Source organism: Carex rostrata, chromosome 35 (genome assembly GCF_964058835.1).
Source record: "Carex rostrata chromosome 35, lpCarRost1.2, whole genome shotgun sequence".
Taxonomy (NCBI): domain Eukaryota; kingdom Viridiplantae; phylum Streptophyta; class Magnoliopsida; order Poales; family Cyperaceae; genus Carex; species Carex rostrata.
Window position 1 is genome coordinate 3,439,112 of NC_135952.1, and position 5,919 is coordinate 3,445,030.

The 5,919-nt window shown below is 32.2% G+C and overlaps 1 long non-coding RNA gene across 6 annotated transcripts; it reads right to left on the reverse strand.

Moving 5' to 3' along the window:
• Positions 1-1,464: 1,464 nt before the first annotated feature.
• Positions 1,465-5,511, reverse strand: LOC144549574 (uncharacterized). 6 transcript variants are annotated; one of them, XR_013509710.1, is made up of 5 exons: positions 4,918-5,511; positions 3,471-3,997; positions 2,827-2,915; positions 2,284-2,322; positions 1,465-1,701 (listed from the first exon to the last, which is right to left on the reverse strand). It is a non-coding gene; the product is annotated as an uncharacterized LOC144549574 (long non-coding RNA). The 6 variants fall into 6 exon arrangements; XR_013509711.1 differs by lacking the exons at positions 1,465-1,701; positions 2,284-2,322 and having other exon boundaries at positions 2,330-2,915; positions 4,918-4,983; positions 5,248-5,511; XR_013509713.1 differs by lacking the exons at positions 1,465-1,701; positions 2,284-2,322 and having other exon boundaries at positions 2,330-2,915; positions 3,471-3,590; positions 3,912-3,997.
• Positions 5,512-5,919: the final 408 nt, after the last annotated feature.

The window sequence follows — 5,919 nt, forward strand, 5'->3', positions numbered from 1 at the left end:
TCTAAAATTTTGAAGACCAAGTAGTGCGCAACCAACCTTTACAAACTAATTCAAACCCTCCAAAAACTACATATTTTACACAACTACATAACTGCACAAACTAATTCAAATTTTCAAAATCCGAAACTTTGAGCCTAATACACAAATAAAATAATAATTATTGTTTGATGTCTATAATAAATTAATACATTATTTTAAATTGAAATTTCTAGCAATTTTTGTTTTTTTTACAATTTTTATAAAACCACTTTGCTCTCAACACATTTTAATAAGAAAATATGCTCATATATCAAGTAAGCAAGTTTCAAATGAATAGAGGTCACACATAAAAAATGATAGCTAACAATAAAAGTTATCACCTCGAATATCAAGTAGCAGCTAATGATACGGGACTTAATCCATTATGTTAAATTAAAACTAAAACTAAAAAGAAAGATATTGTGAACTAAAAAATATTTGTACAATAGCCTACCTCTTTCAATATAAATAAGTGAGAAATATTAAATAAATATGCATATGAATATTCAGATAAAAAAAATATTTTTGGAGATCAAAAGCATCTTGTCGTAACGATTTATACAGCTCATCATCAGACATATTATTGGCCATGGAGCAATAACTACTTTACAAAGTAGAAAATTCAATTATTAATTGAATCGATATGTTCATATTTTGATTCAAGAATCGATAGTTGTTACAGGTGTTGACAATGATTCAGTTTAAAAAGCTGCATGTATATCATGACCGTAAATAATAGACTAAAGGATAAACATATTAATTTTTAATGATTTCTCCAATATCTCAAAAATAAGTATTGTTTGATGTGTATAATAAATAAATACACCATTTTTCATTGAAATTTATAGATAAGTTCTTTTTTTTGCAATTTGTACAAAGTCTGCAGTAAATATACTACTATGTTTTTAACACAATTGCTTTTAGAAAATATATTCATTTCAAGAGAACAAGTTTCGCATGAATAGAGATCACACATAAAAAATGATGGCTAAGATTAAAAGTTATCACGAGTCATATTAAATATGGAAAATAGAAATTAAAACTAAAAAAAACATTGTAAACTAAAAAATATTTGTACAATAGTCAACCCCTTTTATATTTCTAAACTAAAAATTTTGTACCAAATATTTGACTTTTAATTGCTTATGTATATAATCTCCTTACACATTTATATCCACTTTCTCAATGTTTATTGGACAATGTGTTCGATCAATACCAAACGCTTTCATATTTATAACTTAACTAGGTGCATTATTGTTGCGGCTCCGCCGCAACTATTTCTTTATGAATGTTCGTGTACATAGGTGACTTTTTTTTTATATTATTATGTTCACTTACTATAGCAGAGATTCCCTTCCGAATGGGAATAGAGTTGGTGTATCGATTTCTTTGAAATTCTGATTCCAAATGAAATATACGATGAAATATTCTTCAAGAACTGCAGGATATCATTTTATTTTTCAAGTTTATCCAATTCATCAATTATTTAGCGAGTCAAATCCAAAATGTTCTTCTCTACAAATCTATCAACAAATGAGCACATATCTTTCGGAAAATCAAGGTTATATTTGGGCCAATACAGATGTGAGTTCGTTGGTATGACATGAAGGTTATATCGACATTGTTCCATCACTCACTCCCTTCATGGGTTGGAAAGTATGTGAGATTGAAGCTTCATAAGACCTGTAAATAAAGAAGTATTATCTCAATTTATTTCATTTACGCTTTCTCAGAATAAGGTTCTTGCAAGCTAGCACAAATAAGCAGCACTGAATTTTGCATTTGGTCACATGAGGTAATACTAATAATGAAGATAGTTTTAACACTTGCAAAATGGGGTTCACTCTGTGAAAAGAATGTAAATTTGAAAAATAAGTGTAAAATTAGAATTTGACCTTACTTTCAATGAGTAGTACAGTAGTAAAATTGAAGTAGAAAAACTATTAAGATTGGTAAAACGAATTGACTAACAATACATTGTGGCTATGTAAATATCCTCTGAATAAACAATTAAATTGAAGTTAAAGTATACTAAATACATGCAATTATAGTTTTTAGCAACAATATACTGATGAGGTTTGCAACATCATAGTCAGGAATTGATGTGCCAGTAAACACACAACAAAGGTACAAATTGATGGTCATTATTGAAGACGTGTGTGTGCCAGTAACCACACAGTTAAAACACAAAAGACTACTTGAACGTTGAGATCAGAAAAAGTAGTGCCGAAAAATATGAAGGACTATGTAAATAATTGCACTAACCTGCCATGTATAGATGACAATCAGCTTGCCTTCCCAGTTCTTTGGATATATAAAACAAAATCATAGGTTGGTTAGTAGCCTAAAATTCCTTGATTAATTAACAAAAATTAACTAACACATTGTAATATAGAAAAATTGATCTTCAAGCCCTGAAATTAATAAGATAAATAAGAGTATTTTTTTTTTCAAAATGACCCTCTGACTTTCTGTTAATTGTATGACTTCTATCCTTCCAATAAGTATTAGGTGGCTAGTAAAATCATTCAAAGATCTAGAAAAAGTCTTATTCAGCAGGACTAAACTAAGTTGAATAGACATACCAGCATTGTTATCATTGGCCTTTTATGGCTATTAGAATTTGAAACTGAAGATCGGTCCTTCGTTTTTTTTTGTGTGAAATTATAATATTATGGCAAGGCAACTCCCCAAACAGGGAGTACTGGTATACCATACCAAGCACAAAGATGAAGCTGAAGTAAACAATGAAAAAGGAGAGGTCTTTGTACACATTGCCAAGAGAATAGAAAGAGCGAAGGGAAATACCTGTGAAGAATTCCAAGGGCTACTGTAAATTGCTCATTCAATCGACAAGCACATACAAACCTCTTTTTGTGTCAGCTAATTGCAATTTTCTGCAACAAATTATTGGTGTCAACACATATTCATATGATTTGGACTCTGAAAATGGAGATATTGATCTATAGTACGAACCAATCAGGGCTATGCACAGTACCATAGCCTCACTCGAAAAAACATACCTTCATTTGGTTATTTACCAAATGATTTATTTTTCCCGTGTATTAGCTCACTTATGTATAAAACATGGATACCAGATTTTTCTGCAAGGGACTAAATTTTTTTGGAAATTGTCAATCTCATTTATGCCCCTGAAATTGACCATACAGTGAAGTGTAGAAGAAGACATGATATATAGATTTCCTTATGAAATCCCAGAGGAGTACAGTACCATGCCTCTTTTAAGAGGGACACCAATGGTTGACACGAAGGTTAAAGTGAAAGATAACCCCAATTTACAACAGACAATTTTTTGCATTTTAATCTCATTAGTGTCCAGGAAATGGTATGGGGACAGAAGCCCTTGCTGGAGTTAATTAAGTCTGAGAATTTTCTTCTTGTCCTCTGTAATTTTTTTTTTTTTTTTTGCAGTGATGGGGAAGAGATCTTACTACTGTTATCAATTTCTGATTTTAAAGTGATTTTGGACTCGATTTCTTCTTCCTCTTCTTCCTTCTTTTCTCTATACCAAGAAGCACCTCTCTAAGCTTCTTTGGAGAAAAACCTCCTCCCTGAAATTAAATACACCAACTCTCTAAGCAATATTACAAATTGAAACGATAATTGGAAAAAAAAAAATAGTGCCAAGATGCCAAATCCCAGTACACTGACTCTTCTGTTTTTTTTTTTGTACGTATGATGTACCAAAGGGAAAAAAAAAAAGGAAAACTGCAATTGTAAAAACCTCAAATGGAGAAAAATTTACTCATTTACCAATAGAAGGCTGGCCTAGCACAAATAAAGCTGGTATATCCATTAAATTGAGAACAGGTGGATGGCGTGTAAGGTACTGAGTTGCTTTAGTGGCAAACTACAAATGAAGAATTTATTACCTACTCATGTGTACTAAATTTCATTGAAATACATTAGTAGCAAGGTCTATATGAAGCCCTTTGCGCTTTTGTTCTCAATTTACTCACTGCATGTATTGAAAAAAAATTAAAAGGATAAAATTATAATGTGAATTGCAATTCTGATAAAATGAAAACCCTGAACAGTACATACAATAGTTGATATTTTACCCTCATTTGTAAACCTAATTCAATAGAATTACATAACTGTTACCATATTGAACCCTAAACAATACATAATTCTCTCAAGCTGCATATATCCAACTTATATTGAACAGATTAACGGATCACAACCGGGCCACGTTTTATGTTTATTACCATGTTGGATGTCATTTCTCACAGAAGGATTAAGGAGCTGGTATTTTCATATTCAAATAGACTGACAATTTGAATCCCAAAAGATCATCAACAGACAGCAATAGAATATATGTTTAAGAAAAAAAATTTGGTGACCAAAGCAAAAAGAGAATAAGGCTCAGATTCGTCATTGTTCCATCATGTTTATTTAATCTCTTTCTCTTCTTTTCCTTCTCTCACTCAAATCAAATTCATATTTGGGGTTCAGAAACAGCTATAGAGGTGAAAGCATCAAAGCAATTTTGCATCAGATCCTACTAGCGGATGAAAGCAATTACATCTAATAAAGCTACTCCTAAAACCTGATTTGAGCTGAGGAGCAAAGAATGAAAGGGCCTTATAGGATTATAGATCACCAAATAGTCCCATCATATTTATACTTTCAATCATCATTACCTCTTTTCATTCATAAATATATAATAGGTATTTATGGACAAATCAACAAATAGAGGGACATCCAGATCAGAGACTTTATTCAAAGCAAGAATAAGGTTGTGTAAGGTTATCAAAACAAAGAACCTCAAATGAAAAATAAGGTTGGGTAACAGTAGCTGGCTTGACATGTCTAATTCTCCATCATCCATTTTTACTGGAAATTCAAAAGTACTCAGATGGAAATTTTTTGGAATACCTGGTATACCATTGAAGGGGGTGTTCTTCTTAAAACATGAAGCTCGGTAGGTCAAAAGCAAATAGACTGTACGAATGATCCAAATTAAAAATCAAATATTATTGTTTGGAATAGTGCCAAATATATCTAATTCATTGATCGAATTTGGTAAAAGTCAATGCCCCAAAATAATCTACTGACGAGACAGTGCTACAAAGCACTGAAATTTAGCAAAATCAGACCAAAGAACTTCCCAAAAAACGAAAATGGAGGCACCACAATTTAACCGAATAATTGGCATTTTTAAAAAATGAAGTAATAGAAAGAATCTCAAGAAAATCAATACGGTACCTAGATGGGCGCATCAAGTGTCGAATTTGCATTATGGCGAGCCTCTTGAACTTCAAGCTTGAATTCTTTCACATCCTTTTTTGTTTTCTGGAAGAGGTAGAATTTAGTAGGAGGGGAGATGATACGATGAGAGGCAGAAAGACTGAGATTCGAAATTGGGGATGGTGCGAAGGGTTCGACGGAGAGAGGAGAAGGAGAGGAAGGCGGCAGAGGGAGGAGACAGAGTAGGCAGACAGAGCAATGAGCGAGGAGAGAAATGGTTTGGTTCGGTCTAAGAGGAGAAGAGGGACGACGTGGGACAGAATGAAAATAGAATAATAAAATGGAAGCGTCTAATTGTCCACAGCCTTTTGTCCACCATTTGTCCACAGCTTTGACTTGCGCGAATACTATAAAATTACTTCTACATGCTCTATAATTATACAATATATCACATAAAATATATCAGTTAATCACAAAACATCTAGCAACTATTTGAAGTGGTCCCATGATAGTTAGAAAAAGATTGCAACTTGCACAACATGACAAACTAAATGTACTTTCAAACTGTACTTTCGGAAATTACAGTTATAGAAAGTTATTGGTAGTTAGAGTTAGTTATTAGCAGTTATTGGCAGTTAGAGTTAATTATTAGCTCTGCACTGGGTTGAATCTTGTATACTGTAAAATTGA